This window comes from Sciurus carolinensis, chromosome 4 (genome assembly GCF_902686445.1).
Source record: "Sciurus carolinensis chromosome 4, mSciCar1.2, whole genome shotgun sequence".
In the NCBI taxonomy this organism is placed as follows: Eukaryota; Metazoa; Chordata; class Mammalia; order Rodentia; family Sciuridae; genus Sciurus; species Sciurus carolinensis.
Window position 1 is genome coordinate 68,674,614 of NC_062216.1, and position 18,331 is coordinate 68,692,944.

An 18,331-nucleotide genomic window follows, 5' to 3' on the forward strand; every position below is an offset into this window, starting at 1 on the left:
CAATAACCCTGGGGCCTTGGCTTTAATGTTTACCTTGGCTTTGATGTCCACTGGGAGCCCAATCTGCAGGCTAGGCATTCTAAGAGAAGCCCTGCAGTGAAGGAAAGGAGACTACAAGCAAACAAAAAATGTTCAAAGAAAGTGGAGAAATCCCACATTTTTCTTCTCTCCAGGCCCTCCTGCAGCAGCCTCTAAACAGGTCACCTATGGGAACCTATAGGAGCCAAAATTCTGAAGGACTCCACATTGCAAGGAACATGTACCTAGGGGAAAGGGAAACTATAGTTCTCTGCCTTCCTGCCACTTAGCACCAGATGTGGTACCTTCACAGCAGCACCTGGCATTGTGGGATAAATAAAGTCCCAGTTTTCTGGCCAGAGGGCTAAATTGTGAGGTGCTAGGAGCATTATACAGGGGAAGCAGCTCAGGAAAGTGATTCTGTAAAGTTGTTTATGAACTCCTGAGCTCATTACAAGTTTCCTAAACAGCACACCTTAGACCTCGAGAACAAAATCCCCAGACAGACAACCATCCAGATCCCACTCTGGCCACTGTGAGCACAAACTCAGTCTCTGAACTCAGAATTTAAATTGAATCACAAGTCACAGAAGACTGGTCAGATTGCAGCCTGAATTTAAACAGACCCATTATTTGCTAAAACGAAAAAACAAGCATTCTCTCAGAGGAGCCTCCAAGTCTCATAATATCCATAACGTGCTTGACAAAATCAAATTTACTCAGCCTGAAAGGAAACAGGAAAATCTCAATTCATATGGAAAGAGACAATGTATATGCCAAAGTCAAGAGAAAACAGAGGTTAGAATTATTTGATAAAAACTTTAAAATAAGTCAGATCCAGCACCACACACCTGTAGTCCTAGCTACTTGGAAAGCTGAGGCATAAGAATCACTTGAACCCAGGAGTTCAAGGTCAGTCTGGATAATACAGCAAGACCCTGTATCAAATGCCTTAATGTGGTTATTATATTAAATGTTCCAGAAAGCAACAATGAACAACTCTTGCAATGAATACAGAAAAATAAAGTCTTGGCAAAAAAAAAAAAAAAAAAAAATAGAAGCTACAAAGAAGAACTATGGAAAATTTTGAACTGAAAAACACAAACTTTTATGGACTTGTTCATGAAATGGTGATATTACAGGAAAGAATCCATGAACTTGAAGACAGGTCAACAAAAATCATTTGCTCTGAACTAAGAGATATTACTGAAAGCAAAAAGAATCTTATGAACAATGAGACAATAAAAAAGATTGCACATTTGTGTCACTGGAATTCTAGAAGAATCAGAGAAAGATTATAGGACTAAAAATTTTTTTAAAGAAATAATAGCTTAAAACGTTGCCAGTTTGCTGAAAGACATAAACTTGGAAATCCAAGAAGCTCAGTAAACCCCAAAAAGGTTAAAATTAAAGAAATTATAACCAGACACATTAGAAACCGCTAAAAATTGAAGACAAATAGGCAAAATGAAGACATTTTCAGATGAAGATTGAACATGTTCTTTACTAACATTCCTCACTGAAGGAACAACAAGCAAGGAGAAAAAAATGAATATAGGAGAAAGGAGAAAGCAGCAGGAAGGTAGACTAAGCAAAGAAATTTGTAAACATATGGGAAAATCCCATATGTAAATATATGACTTATGAAATAATAACAATCACAAAGATGCTGACAAAAAGTACAAAACTGGATAATCAAATATAAGGTGGAACTTAAATATTTTACAATATGGATATATACTGTGGGAGGGTGTGGTTAGAATTAAAGCATTATAAGATTCTTGCATTGCTTGGATGGAGGAAAAAGAGATCTTAAGGTTTTGTTAAGTCAAGTGTACATTCTGAATTTTAAAAAGTAACTGAAAGATGGATAAATCAGATACTGACCTTGGCATTTAATGATACATAATTCAAATCCAAAATTCATAAATTGAAAAAGTTATAAATGCCAGAACAGGAGTATCTGTCAGCGTGTGTCTGCCTCAGGGATGTAAAGTCCTACATTTCTATGACCTGTAAGGAGGATGAAATGTGGGGTGAATTGCTTTTTGTCTGATAAGTTGAATTTTTTTTGCCACCCCTAGCATTCTAAAGACCTTGTATTGTTTGGGAGGAGAGTAGGGTCATCATCCTCTCTCCTCCCTTCATGTCATGAATGGAGTCTGCAAGAGACCCTGGGGCTCAGAACCAACCATCTGTATGCTACATTTGTATTTTTGATCCAGTGGCTCCTTTGGGGAACTTCCAGTGAGAGAGTTAAGTGGATAGTAATGGAATGGGGTTCATCCTATGCCAAATCTCCTTTCTCTGCCCCCCAGTTAGCTCAGTGTTCCACCGTCATTCCTGAGCCTAGATCCAAAACACTTAGTTCAGCTTCCAGGGTTTATATTCATTCCCAGCCCATATTGTTCCCAACTGATCCAGGAACTTAGACCCATACATCATCGATGAGTGGATGCAATTGCTTAGAAACGTTGTGAAAGACCACCTTCGTGTCCTCCTCTTGCCCATGGTAGCTGATGTTCTGCAGACCCCTCACTACCTGCACTGCCACTCTCAAGAATGGAAGTCTCACAAGAATGGAACCAGGCTCTTAAGAGCATGTGAATATTTGAAATGGTAGAGGTCACTTATCACTCTGGGGATCACACAATGCTTCGTAGACAGGGTTTTTTGAAAATATATGGTGTCTAAAAGACACCAACCTTGTGAAATCTATAAGTTATTTGGAAGGAATGAAAAGGGAAGTTTTGGGGGCCAGGGACAGCTTGAGGACAAGTGGATGGAGATCCTAAAACAACATGTTGTGATGCCCTAGGGTGAAGGGCTGGGGTATTCACAAAGGCCTAAGTAGCTGACCCAAGGGAGGTTGATCAAAGGCTTCAGGGACTACCATTGGATTCACTGGGTTCTCTCGTCTCATATGTTCTGGGTGTAGTACCAGGTTACTGATTCCTTGCAGACTGATTTCCTTCATGATGAGGTTAGGCTGCTTGATCCACCTGATCAGATCATCCACAAAGTCTCTCCCCAGTGTCTGTACCACTGATGAGTGCCAGAGGAGCTTTGCAGGCAAGGAGAATCATGGCTATAGATGGAGAAAAGCTCATGGGTGCCTGATATTCCCCAAGCATGCCTTCTGGCCCTGTACTCAAATGAGGACTGTGTTCAATTTAGAGCAGTGGTTGATCTGTACACAGAGTGGAGATTAAGGGTAAGGATTTGGGGGATGATGCAGATGAGGTTGCAATTTTGAGCCAGATGCTAGGATTGTTGAATCATTCTAGATCTAACTTCCTCCCCAGGCTTTCCATGTTCTCTTTAACCAGGCCCCTGAAGTACCCAGGAAGGGAACTACATTTTCACTGACTCAATTCTATTCTTTTCTCCTTTCTGGAGTAAATTATGTACATTCTGGTGCATAGTTTGACCACTATAGGAAATGTTTATAGAGTTTTTGGCATATCCCCAGCTTTCAGCAGCACATAAAAGGTACTGGTTATGATCTTCTGATGATCATCCAAGCAATTGAGTAGGTTCCTGATGTGGTTCAGCATTTGGTGCAGGATAAAGGGTTCACAGGAAGCCAGGAGTTGCTAGAGAAAGTGGCCAGAACCAGTGTGCACAGAGCAAAGAAAACACAAGGGCTAAGGAATCAGGAGACTGGAAGGCTGGGGAAGAGAGGGTAAAAGGTTACTGTGTAATTTGACTATTGAGACCTGGAAGATTTGGGTTAGGGATAGAATGGTGGCAGGGGTGTTGGGGAAATGGTTCTACATGGTCAGATCCATGATCCCTATGTAGTAAGATATCGTTTGGGCAGAAGGTCCCAGTAGTGACGTTCATAGGCATAGACCACCAAATCATCCTACACTGCTGCTGTGAACACCAACTTCACTACTTCCAGGGCACACTAAAGGCCACCACTGAGTTTGTGAAAATGAAGGGACAGATGATTGGAAGATGAATGCCCCAGGTTATACCCCTCCATTAGGAGGGGTAAATTAGGAGATAGTTCTCAGCTCAGGTTGCTAGATTTTACTTTCCTGCTAACATAATTCACAGCTCAGGCTAGAGATGTAGCTCAGGGATAACACTTGCCTAGCAGGCATGAGGACCTGGGTTCGGTCCTCAGTACTACCAAAAGTAATAAAAATTCATGGCTCTATAGAACCCAAATCCACTCACCCCTCCAAATGTGGTCCCCATCCAACCACAGAGTCCTATGAAAGAGACTGTATAGATTCTAGACTATAGAGAATTTTCAAATTCTTCTCACAAGGACATAGTAGCAGGGTTAGGATCTCTCCTCACCTCCACATCTTTCAATTCAGAAGTTCTCATCTTTATTGGCTATATTTGTTTCATTTTCATATAAGATTTCATTTGAATAAATATTTTGAATAAATAAAGACAAAAGCATGAAAACAATTCATTCAGGAGTTCCACTCCCATTTCACAGATGAGGAAACTGAATTCTAGCATTGACTTGTACAAGATGACACAACTGGTGACAAAGCCAAGACAGAGACTAACCAGACTGACTGAAATGGCCCAACTCACATAAAGAAAATGATATAGTCTCGCCCCATCACTTGCCATCTAAACTGAATCTCTTCATATGCAGTGACTCGTTCATGGGCATGAACTGCTGTGTGAATCAGTACATGAGTACGTGCTCTAGTACCCACACCCATGGTCTACCTCCCTCTCTGTTGGTCTCTTCCTCCCACCCAAGCAGCTCTCAGCAATTAACTAGTTCCACTGCTCCATCACCTGGAAGTTAGGCTTACTTGTGGGGTCAAAGCGTTTGCTCTTGATGCCTGGGGTCCCCTTCTTAGCATAAACCACCATCTTCTGGGAAGCACATTGCTCAGTCACTCAGTAGAGGTGGCACAGCAGAAACAGCAACAACTGTGGTTAAAGGTCCTGAACAGCCTTCTGGTACAGGAGTCCTGAGAGCATCTCACACAAAAGACATGCTACCTGAGAGATGGGGAGGCAGCTTGAACCACACCAAAAGCCCAGACTGCAAACCAGCCCTGCCCACATTCCCACTGCCTGCTGTGAACAGTACACTCTAACTCAGCCTTGTAGGAAACAAACACCCCCAGGCTGAAACCAAAACATTCTCCCTAGGGAAAGGAGGTGCCACACATGCAATCATTTTTCTTTTCTGCTCACTTGACATTAGAAAATGAAAGGGACCAGGTGTAGTGTAGGGTGTAGCACACACCTGTAATTCTAGCAACTCAGGAGACTGAGGCAGGAGGATTACAAATTCAAAGTGAGCCTCAGCTACTTAGTGAGTCCCTAAGCAACTCAGTGAGAACCTATCTCAAATTTTTGAAATATGTAAAAGGGCTGGGGATGTAGCTCAGTGGTTAAGTACCCCTAGGTTCAAACACTAGTACCAAAAGAAAAAAAAAAAAAAAAAAAAGAAAGAAAGAAAGAAAAAGAAAGGGGCCTGGTGGTATATACCCATAGTCCCAGGTACTCAGGAAGCTAAAGCAGGCGGATCACTTGAATCCAGGAGTATGGGGCAATGCTAAGCAACAAAACAAGACCCCATTTCCATAAAAAGAAATAAAAGTGAGAGAGGGAAAGAGAGAAGAACAAAGGGAGGAAGAGAAGAAAGAAAGAGGGAAGAAGAGAGATACAGAAGAAAAAAGGGAGAAAGGGAGAGAAGATAAGGGAATAAGAAGAAATGGGACACGGAACGGGAAGGGAAGGGAACAGAACCTACTCAGCAGATGATTTGAGGCAAAATTTGGCCATCCCAATCCCAATTAACCGAAATTCCTCTCTCCCATCCCCCATCCCACATCCCCATAGCAGGCTTCCAGTAAAATGATCCCAGCCCTCGAAAAAGCTGCTTAACCTTGCATGTCAATTTCCTTGTCCATAAAATGTGACTGACCCCTGCCTTTCTGCAGTTCTTGGTATAAAGGTACAAAAAGGAGGCTAAAGGGCTAATCTGATGTACGGCATCAATGATTCCAGTATTAACACTCTCCTCTTTGCTCCTCCCCAAAGCCTGCTTGGCCCCTTGGGTCATCAGCTCTGCCCACAGGTTCCTAGGACAGTAAGCCCAGGGCCCCCTCCCCTCCTTTGGACTGACTGCCACAGTCTGGGAGGCCATCTCTTCTTGTTCTTCTCTGGGGTTGTTCTTCTCTAGGATGCCCATGAGCAGCTGCAGGACATTGATTGTGGTCTCTCGCTGGGTGCCAAATATCCTCCACAGGGCCAGCTGGATTCTGCAGGACCCAGGGAAAGCTATGTCACAGTCCCTGGTGCTCACGTTCCTAGGACTAGTCTGTTCTCAGGCCCATGAAGAGCCAGTTCTCAGGGTCCACAGGGAGTGAGACCCAAGAGGAACAGGACAGAGAACATGAAGATGAGGCTTGACTGGGATCAAACAGAAAGGAGGGAGACAGAAAGCACCCTGGAGCAGTAATTTTTGTTCTGTGTTTGGGGTGGATGGGGAGGGGAGCTACTGAGCTTGACTATGCCCCTGGACTGTGGAGAGGTACCTATCCCAAGGCAGGGGTTTGTTGAGCAGCATGGGCACCATGGTGTGGGTATTGCTGCTTGCCAGTGAGCACATGGCCTGTAGGGTTTCCTCCTTTATGCTGGGCTCCAGCTGAGAATTGAGCCGCTGAAGGATGCCCTCCACAATCTCCTCAATCTGCAGGGAGAGCAGGAAGTCTTCATAACTGCTTCCTTTCAGTCTTAGTCCCCTACCAATTTGTTTCCCCAAATTCAAGGGGTCCCTCATTGTAATCCTGCCAGTGCCTCCCTTCTTGAGGCAGAGTTCTGGGGTGTCAGGGGCCATACCAGCAGGGGCCACAGAAGGAAGTTCAGAAGTACCAAGCCAGATGCCTGTCCACAGCCCAAAGCCCACAGAGGAGTTCCTGGTTACTCAGGAGGGACCAGACCCTCCGGGGGAAAGGCAAAACACATGGGGATACTTCAGGGTTCCTCTCCCAGCTTTTGACCCTCAAAGTTATAGCAATGGTTGGCACTGGAGATGGGGATACCACAGGCTCTACCCTGGCCCTCAGATTCCTAATACATGGTCTCTGGAAAGCCCTTTCCGTATAGTCCATGCATCCCTATAAAGCCCATATAAAGGAATTGGAACAGTGGCCACTCGGTTCTTTTCAATGAAGAAGGAAACATAGATTTATATGCAAAATCTTCTCCTTTATACATGTTAGCCTAAAAAATAAAAGTTTGAATTTCAGAGACATTCCACTAACTTGTTGGTTTGCAGTCCACAGTTTAATACCCCCCTTAGCACCCCAGGGAACCAGGGTAAATCCCCTCAACTGTGCTTCCTTATGCTCCCGCTACTGGGCCTTCTGTCTAGACTCCCATTAACTAAGGATCACTCCCTAGACAGGAGGCAGTTATGAACTCATGAATACAGATGTTGACAATCAGTGGGACCATAGACAAAATCTAGTTCAAGGCTACATTTTATAGGTGAGTGCATGTAGGCCCACAGAAGAGAAGGAACTTGCTCAAGGCCTCTCAGCTAGTGAGTAACAGAGTCAGGGCAGAAGCCACTGTTCCTGTTTGCAGGACCCTGCCACAGCATCACCCTACCTTTACCATGCTTCCACCTCACTCTTTCATGACAGTCTTCATCAGCTGGGCTGCAACCAGAGACACTTTGGTCTTGATGATGGTCATTCCCTCCATGGCTGTCAACACCAGGCTGGTGAGCTGAATCTGGGGGTAAAGCACTTTGCAAATGCCTACAACAGGGGCATCATTTGGAAAATAAATCTCACAATATAGCCAATTGAGTTCTGACAAAGGTTAAAGACAAGCAGATAAAGCATAGTCTTTCAACAAATGCCATTGGAAAAAAAAAAAAAAAACCAAATGCCATTGGAACATTTGGACTTTCATATGCAAAAAACAACCTCAACCTAAAGCTCACGCCTTATATAAAAATTTATTGAAAATGAATCACATTGCTGAGAGTGGTGGCACACACCTGTAATCCTAGTGACTGGGGATGCTGAGACAGAAGGATCATAAGTTTGAGGCCAGCCTGGGCAACTTAGTAAGATCCTGACTCAAAATTAAAAATACGTATAAGGGGCTTTGGATGTAGCTTAGTGAGAAGACTTGCCAAGCATGCACAAGGCCCTGGATTCAATTGCCAGTACAGGTTAAAAAAAAAAAAAAAAAAAGGAAGAACAGAAAGTGTAGGATATATGTCATACTCTCTACAGACTCTACAGAAATGACTGAAGAAGTATGAAAAAGTATAAAAATACCAAGACAATGAAAGGTGGAAATGGAATGGTTTTAAAATAACTCAAGAAAAAAAGGCAGAAAAAATAAATTAGGGACACAAAAAATTTAGTTTTTTTTAAAGATAGTAGATTTAACACTAAATATTAGTAGCTATATTCAATGTAAATTGATGGAATATTCCTTAAATTGACAGAATATTCCTTAAAAGAAAAACAAGGTTATTACATACCTTTTCAGTTTTCAGAAAAGAAAACTGGGCTGAGGGTGTAATTCAGTGAGAGCACATGCACAAGGACCTGAGTTCAATTTCAAGCATTACAAAAAAAAATTTTTAAAGAACGTGTTCTCTTTCCAGTGTAATTAAGCTAGAAATAATGGAACTATAACTTTTAAAATATTTTCAGATTAAGAAATATATTTCAAGAGGGAGAGAAGGCAAAATGACTGAATAGAAGTTCCCTTTGTGTGACTCTGTAAGAAGCAACAAAGGAAAAAATATATTCTGAGGAGAGAAAGGAAGAGAAAACTCTGGAGAAGTGAAAAGAAATCTACGCAGCATGGAGAATTGGCAGGGTCAAGGGAGGGGAACCAGTCATTGCAAGCATAAGGTCAATAGCTGCAAATTGGCTGTACTAATTTCAAGAGAAATCCATGGCTCATGTGAGCATTAAATCCATTAAATCCAGTTCAGGGATCTGGTCTACAAGTGTTTCCTCCTGCACGACAAGTTAACTTTAGAGAAGAAAGTCAATACAATGCTCAGCAAATGAGTCCTAAAACTAGAAGCTACCTTTGAGAAGGATCCTATTGTTGGGGGAAGACTACTCGGGGGAGCAAAAAATCAAAATCAAAATGTAGGGCCCATGTGGATACCCACCATATTAACTGGGTGGGAAATATCTACATAAAACAGTTATGACTTTGATAGACATATACAAAACAACTAAGGTGGTATAAGCATTGGGGAGCACAAGCTGGGATGGAGAATGAAGGACACAGTAGTCACTGGAATTCTTCTGCAATGAGGAAATGAGACCAGTCAGTGATGGGAAAGCAAAGAATCAGTCTAAGAGCACTGGGAACAAGGGTGGTAAAAGAGTTTCTGTGCCTGCCCCTCTAGGAGAAAACTCACTGGTATAACTTCCCCCACTCACAGCCTGAATCATCCTCAGTATGCACCTCCCACTTGGACATTTGCTATGCCCCTAGGGGGAACAGACTGAAGTCCACAGGCCTGAATTTTCACATGCTGACTGAGTACAGCCCACATAATGCCAAAGCTCACCTAGAGAGAAGTCACTTGCTGTATATCAAATACCAACCCCCAACCTCTTAGTCTGAGGTCTGTGGAGAGAACACATGCTTACATTGAACAGCCCACCAACGCTAAGTCTGGAGGGTTGCAAGTTTGAGGTCAGCCTCAGCAATTTAATGAGGTCCTAAGCAACTTAGCAAGACCCTGTTTCAAAACAAAAGAATTAAAAGAATTGGGGATGTGGCTCGGTGGATGAACATCCCTGGTTTCAACCCCAGTTAAGGTTTACTATATATTGATAAATAGAACAATCCAGCAGGAGAATATAATGATTATAAATACATACATACTCTAAAGGTTGGTGAGCCCAACTTAAAAAAATAAACACTACTCAGTCTCAGTCACAGCCTGCATGGGGAAGGAATAAGTAACCCTCGGAGGTGTGGGCCAGCTGGAAATAAAACTCTAGAAAAGTAGTATTAAGAAACAACACAATCTCACTGATAAGCAGATGATACTTAATGGGGGGTGGGAGGGGGGCAAGAATGGAGGAAGGAGGGACTGTATAGAGGGAAAAGAGAGGTGGGAGGGGTGGGGGGGAAGAAAAATATAATGGAATGAATCAAACATCATTACTCTATGTAAATGTATGCATATGCAAATAGTATGCTGTTACTCCATGTACAAACAGAAACAACATGTATCCCATTTGTTTACAATAAAAATAAATTTAAAAAAAAAGAAACAACACAAAGAACAACAGAAATATATATATATTGAAAGCGGGGGCTTGATGGGTGGAAAAGACCTGATGGATCTGATCTTAACAAAGGGAAAAAGTCAGTGAATTCTTTATTTATAGTGGAACACACCAAAGGAATTTATTGTGAGGAGGGGTTCTTCAAGGTAAATAAGAAGTCAGAGGTTGTGGGGAAGTTGGCCTGATGGGGGACTTGTCACTTGCACAGTAATTCTTCCTCCTCCAGGTAGCTGGCACCACAAGGCTAGTTGGGGCACTGGTATCTCTCTCTACCTCTGGGGTGTTGCATTTAAATCCAGGGCTGTCTAAGTCAATAAATTCTGTGATAGCACAGAATTCTCTTTGAGCAGGATGTTTGCCAAGACAACAAAGCAGTTTCAGATGATGAGATTACACCAAGAGTTCTCCAAGGGGTACACCTTAGAGATGGCTTAGACATGCCCTCAGTTCATTTGTGGCTCCCACATCCCATCTCTTTGTTTTTTAAGTGCGAGTGGTTTGTTGTTACTTGAAGTTCCCAGGTTTCATTTCTGAGGATATGACAACCTGTTATCATAACACAAAAGAGAATTAGTAGCAAATACATAATTCCAAAAGTATACCATGCAGAATATGCAATACATTTCCAGGATTTCCAGGATTAAAGCCTTTTAGATCATGAAGTATTTGTTCAGCCAGACACTCAGGATCCATGAAGTCAATACTGCTTTTCTGGATATCCTGGATGTGATGATGTAACCCCATAAGATCCAGGTTGTTGTTATTATCAGGTCAAATGCCCATTAGATGATTTTTGACCTTTTCCCAACCCCAATGGGAAGCATTATACTTGGCTGCAATAACACAGACATATTTGTAACCAGCATGGCATCTAAGTCTTTGCTTAAATTTGAGAGCAGTAAGTTCATTTCTGATATTAGTAACACTAGCTTCCAAAGCATTTAGTCTCAACTCTTTCATCAATATTAACCTGATTGTACAGGGCTTTGGAAGTATTTTGAGACAAATTATTAAGAAAATGAGCAGTATGAATATTTCTAGATAAATCACAGAAGTTGTGACTGTAGAAGCTATAAAAGAAATTAAAACAGTCACTCCTACTATAAGTCCAATCGCTCACTGTGGTCTACTTATCTGGTTATGCATCTGTTGTAAAACCTGAATTCCAGCATCAGCATACCATGGCCCTGAAATGTTAGCTTGGAGTAAAACAAAGGAGGGTTGGTAAAGAACCAATATCCCTTTCTCTTTATCTTATCTAGTGACACCATTAGATTATACCTTGTACAAGTTACATATTTTTCTCCTTTTCTCTGCACTCTCACATTTCCAGAAATTAAGGCATAAGGAGATTGAACACAGACCTGCAGGCCATAGCAGTAACCCTCCTTGCAGTTCCTGGCTATAAAATCAGCCAGACAGCCATCTGTAAAATGGAGAAAATCTGAGGAAGCTATTAAAAGTCACAGATCTTTTCCTATGTCACCTTCACTGAAAGGATATTATTGATATAACTCCTCCAGGAGTTACAGGATCCTGATGTAGTTGTCTTTTATCAATTCTTGGAGACCAATCCAAAACATATCCACCACTTCTAAGATTTTATGCTGTACTGGCAAGACATTTGCACAATACGTCCACCTAGGAAAGTCACCAAATTCTACTGCATTCAATAGGGCAATAAGGCACTACTGGATGTTCCATAGGAATATCTAGCCTGTTACAGGAAAGTCCCATCTTAATAACTGGATATTTGATCTTAAGTCCCAAAGGCCAGTTTGATTTGTTGGTCCAGGTCCCCTAATTATGTTCCCAGCATAATTATCATGGGACAACATATAGGTGAATTCCCACTGTAACCAATATAATTACATCCAGTTACATAAATAGGTGTAAGGTGTTTGTCTGTGAAACCTCCCATCATATGAGCATCATTAGTAAATACTGGAATAGTTTCTCCAGTCCACACAGCTGGATGTACTAAAGGTGGATCTGGATAATAGGTTCAATATGTTTTTCCATGCGCTTCACTTACCTGACAACTCAACAGAGCCAGCTTGGCCACAAACATTGTGGTTGGAGTCTTATTACCTCCCTGTTGTTGAACTATCTGCTTAGCCTGAAGTGCTGGGTCCTTCCATTGTCTCCGTGATGACAGGTTTGGTTTTCTGGAAACACACAAGCATAACCTCTATGCTATATTATTACTAAATGTGGTCCATTCTATGGCTCCATGTGTCACTCAGCAGCAGTGAGACTTTTTTTATTATTCATTTATTTTTTTATTTTTTACACACTGCATTTTGATTCATTGTACACAAATGGGGTACATCATTTTGTTTCTATGGTTGTAGACAATGTAGAGTCACACCATTCATGTAATCATACATGTACACAGGGTAATGATGTCTGTCTCATTGCACGATTTTTCATACCCTCCCCTCCCTCTCATTTCCTTCTACATAATCTAAAGTTCCTCCATTCTTCTCTCACTCCCCACCCCCCACAACAGAATATTATTCAGCCATAAAGAGGAATAACATTATGGCATTTGCAAGTAAATGAACGGAATTGGAGAATATCATGCTAAGTGAAATAAGCAGTGAGACTTTTAATATTACAATTTAAATTGTTTTTAAAATAATTTTGTGGAATTTTGTGGGGTTATGTCGGGTTCTGTTTCCCAGTTTAAAAAAAATTGTAGAAAAAAGTTGATATAAGCTAGAGCATCATTAGCATCATTAGCATCATCTTAAATTATAAAGAATGGCCCAGCATTATAAAAGTATTTAAACAGTAAGAAGTAACTTAATAAGGACTGGGATTGTGGTTCAGTGGTAGAGTGCTTACCTAGCATGTGTGAGGCACTGGGTTCAGTTCTCAGCACCACACATAAGTAAATGAATAAAATAAAGGTGCATCAAAAATTTTTTTTTAATTTTAGAAAGAAGTGACTTAATAAATATTTTTATTTGGCCAGGAAAATTAGCAAAAGTTATCTGTTAGGCATATGAAGATTGTTAAAGTCAATGTTGTTGAGCTGAAGAGGGTATCACAGTAAAAGAAGGCCTAGTTTTTACCAGTTGTGTGACTTGACTTTGTCTCTAGTAATGGACTGAGCAATAAAATAGGGTTAATATAAATACTGAAAGCCAGTTTTACAACTTATTTCTCCTAAAGGCAATAGCCTTATTATATTAAATTAAGTTGTTAAATTAGAATTTATACTTATGTAAGGCATTAACAGACAATAGTTGTAAAGTTTGTAAGGAAAATATAAAATGAAATTAACAAGAGTAAAAACATTACATTTTTGTAATAGCTATGAACCAAGTAACAGAATTTATCATTTTAAACCTTTATTTAGTTATATATAGTATTTTTGTTTATTTTAGGAATATAGTGATTTTATAACAAAAAGCTATCTTTTAAACTTAATTTTAAATGAACTTGAATGGTTATCTTAACCTGGAATGAGATGAGAGGCAGAGTCTTAACTTAGGTGAGGTGACCTCTTGGTACCTTAGGTAAGGTGTTTTAGTTTTGAAATTAATCTTAGTTTCTTACTTGGATATTATAAAATTTTTATATAAAATATAAAATTTTTGAATCAATATAAATTAGTTAACATAATTTATCCATATATTTGAAACATGAAACAGAAAGTTAAGAGAGCTTTGAACCCCCTCTTTAGGAAAAGTGCAAAAGATTTTTACATCTCATATTGTTAACCTTTAAATAAGCCAAGGTCTCTTCATTGTCTTTTAGAAATATAGTTAAGTTTACTTCTCAGTGTAAAGAGTAACATAAAGTTTTATAATTTATATTTATTCAATTACAAAATATTAACTGACAAATTTCCAATTAGTTTATTTTATATAAGTTTATAAGAGACCACTGTTGTAGAAAATTTTAGTTTGAAGAGCATCAGCTTACTAAAATGTTCCTAAAAAATTTAGACTTTAAAGGTGTGCATATTTGGGAAATAAAAATTTATTTAGTAAATGTAGAAATCAATAACATTATCACAATTACACTGATTTTTTATACTAACGTTTTAAAGAAAACGTTGAGGAGAAGACTGTCAGAACAGTGCAAAGGTAAGAGGGGAGACTTAAGCCAGGTTGGAGCAGTGGATGTGTGGGAGACCAGTCAGAGGTTTCAGAGTCAGATCACACGCCCCAACCCCGGAAGATGGGGAACTGCCTCAAATCCCCCACCTCGGATGACATCTCCCTGCTTCACAAGTCTCAGTCCGACTGGGCTAGCTTTGACAAGGGGACGGGGCCGGATCAGGATCTGCCGCCGCCATATCAGGAACAAGTTCCAGTTCCAGTTTATCATCTGACACCTAGCCAGACTCGGCTAGCAACTCAGCTGACGGAAGAGGAACAAATTAGGATAGCTCAAAGAATAGGCCTTATACAGCATCTGCCTAAAGGAGTTTATGACCCTGGAAGAGATGGATCAGAAAAAAAGATCCGGGAGTGTGTGATCTATATGATGGACTTTGTGGGACCGAATTCGATTTCTGCTGTGCATGCACATCTATCACCTGGCCTGTATAGATGACTGGTTGATGAGATCCTTCACGTGCCCCTCCTGAATGGAGCCAGTTGATGCAGCACTGCTTTCATCCTATGAGACTAATTGAGCCAGGGTCTCTTGTCTGACTTCAAGTGAACCATCATTTTTGGTGGTTTTGATCTTTCTCACTGAGCCCAAAGAACCAGGGATTAGGAGTTAAGATCATGCACAAAAGTTTCCTAAAAATTCCTGGATGGCTGCAGATGTTGAGGAAAGTATGTGATATTTTAGAAACTTAGGGGGGAAAAAGTAGAATGGTATTTTTATGTAAAGCCTTGACCAAGTGTTTAAAAATATAATTGTATTTAGATATTGTTACTGCTCCAGAATGTAGGAATTGTGTAAAGTGTTAAAGCAGCTGTATATGTTTAAATTGTGTGTGTTGAAGATTAGGAAAAAGATAGTGGTTATTTTTCCTAAATGAAATAACTTTCTTCTCTCCACCAAATTCTTTTCTGAAGTTACTGGCATTGGGTCAAGGTTTTATTAAAAGCTACATTTTATAACACTGGCACAAAAAAAGTAGTTTTAAGCTTGTTTGCACAGTTCTTTTTTTCCATTGGAAATGGAATTCATTGCCTTAGTTCTTTTTAAATTGTGTATTATCGTTGGGGCTGGCTCTATGCTTGAAAACCAGTTTATTTATAACCTGTTGTAAGTGCTATATTCTGTTTGCAGTTAGGAAATGCAGAATTTTAAGTGATCTCCTAGCTTGTAAGCAAACTGAGATGTACTATCCCTTTTCTATAAAAATTGAGTTAATGTGTCAATAAATCAACTCAGCAGAGTGGTTTTAATATTACCCTTTCCTATGGGTTTTATCTAATTCTTTTGGTTGTTAATGTGATAAATGAAAGTCAAGGCAAATTTTAAATATTAAGATTTCTGATTTACTGAGCTTGAATTATGCCACCATGCTTATGTAAAAATGAAGGTGGCACCCCAGTGAAACTTAAGGAGAAGTAGTTTCTCAGATGTAATAATTTTGATTTCTCTTTCTTGTGATCTCCTTCCCTGTTGTCTTGAACCATAGCAAAAGGATACTGCATCTCTCATTACTGTAGTGATGAGGTAATTAAAGTTATATAAATATATCTCGGTCTCTATTTCTTGGAAAGGTATCTGTTAAATCCTGCTAGGTGATTGACAAGACTAAGTAGGGAGAATAAAGGTAAATGTGCTTCATGTTTTGCACACAAATGCAGAATTTGTATAACCACATGACTTCATAGTTGTGATTTCAAAAAAGGAATTTCTCCTTTAATTTTTCTTGCAGTTAATGTAAGAATACGCTAAATCTCTAAGCTTCTGAAGTGTTAGAGGTAGAGATGTTCTAGTAAAGATGTAGTAGTAATGTTTATCAATTTAGCATGTGTTTATTTTTCCTTATGTACTCAAGGTGATTTATCTGTTCAGCTCAGTGATATTACAGCTAAAAAACATTCATTAGCAAAAGGAGAACCAATCTCCACCTAACAAAGGAATCAGAAATGTTTCTTGTTTTTATTGAGTTGAATGTTTGACTCTTAACACTTTTCTACATACAAAACATAAGTTCCTTGAAGATTCTTCATAATTGTATTATAGAAGAATTTAGTATGTCATAAGTACTTAATTTGACATTCAACTGTAGTAGCCGTATGTTGTTTAATTTCCTTATGAGCACCATGATGGAAACACTCAAATGAATTTGAGAAAAATTGAAAAAAATTAGATTATCGGGTTTTGTTAAAATGTTAATGTATCTTGCTTAAATTTCTGTTTGATAATTTATATCCATCCAATTATATAAAGCAAATTTGGAGGAAAAAAAAAAAAGAAAACTTTGAAATCTGGAATGTAATGTGATACTCTAACAGTTATTGTTTAACCAAAATTATACAAATCTTAATTTCTTTAAGATTAGTTTCTCTAAATAATAAAACTCAACAAAAGAAATTATTTTATTGGAATGAAAGTAGATTATTGTTTTAAGAGTTTCTCTCTTCTCTCATTCTTTACTTAGTCCAATTAACAGGGGTCTGTGAAAAGGTCTTATCTATACTTGTAAACAGGTCTCATGTCAGAAACCTAACACAAAGACAAGCTTTTCTTTTTAAAAGAGTAAAAAACATGGGACTGGGGCTATAGCTCAGTTGGTAGAGTACTTGCCTAACATGCACAAGGCCCTGGGTTCAATCCCCAGCACTACCAAAAAGAAGAAAAACAAAAAAAAAGAGTAAAAAGCTTTAAATAACCTTAGTTGATTGTGTCAACAAAAAGTCAACAAATAAGTAACCTAACATTACATCTCAAAGCTCTAGAAAAAGAAAAAGAACAGATCAACACCAAAAGCAGCAACACCAAAAGCAGCAGAAGACAGGAAATAATTAAAACCAGAGCTGAAATCAATGAAATTGAAACAAAAGAAACAATTCAAAAAATTGACAAAACAAAAAGTTGGTTCTTTGGGGGAAAAAAAACAACAAAATTGATAAACCCTTAGTCACACTAACAAAGAGAAAGAGAGAGAAAACTCAAATTACTAAAATTTGTGATTAAAAAGGAAATATCACAACAGACACTACTGAAATAGAAAACAGAAGCTGTTTTGGAAAATATGTATTCCAACAAAATGGAAAATCTTGACATCAACAAATTTCTAGAGACATATGATCTACCCAAACTGATGCAGGAGGACGTACATAATTTAAGCAGATCAATTTCAAGCAATAAAATAGAAGATGCCATCAAAAACCTACCAACCAAAAAAAATCCCAGGACCAGATGGATTCTCAGCCAAGTTCTACGAGACCTTCAAAGAAGAATCAACACTAATACTTCTCAAATTATTCCATGAAATAGAAAAGGAGGGAACCTTTCCAAACTCATTCTATAAGGCTAGTATCACCCTTATCCCAAAACCAGACAAAGACACACCAAGGAAAGAAAACTTCAGACCAATATCCCTCATGAACATAGACACAAAAATTTCAATAAAATTCTGGCAAATCACATACAAAATTTTATTAAAAAGGTAGTGTAGCATGATCAAGTGGGGTTCATCCCTGGAATGCAAGGTTGGTTCAACATAAAAGAATAACATCAATACACTTAAAGACAAGAATCATATGATTATCTCAATAGATACAGAGAAAACATTTGATAAAATACAGCACCTCTCCATGTTCAAAACACTAGAAAAACTAAGGATAGTAGGATATACATCAACATTGTAAAAGATAACTATGCTAAGCACACAGCCAACATCATCCTAAGTGGAGAAAAATTGAAAGCATTCCCCCTAAAAACAGAAACAAGATAGGGATGCTCTCTTTCACCACTTCTATTCTACATTGTCCTTGAAACCCTAGCCAGAGCAATCAGACAGGTGAAAGAAATTAAAGGGATATGAATAGGAAAAGAACTCAAACTATCACTATTTGCTGACAACATGA

At 39.2% G+C, this 18,331-nt stretch overlaps 1 pseudogene; it reads left to right on the forward strand.

The window, feature by feature from the left end:
• Positions 1-14,486: 14,486 nt before the first annotated feature.
• LOC124982013 (RING finger protein 11-like) lies at positions 14,487-14,961 on the forward strand (annotated as a pseudogene).
• The last annotated feature ends 3,370 nt before the right edge of the window (positions 14,962-18,331 follow it).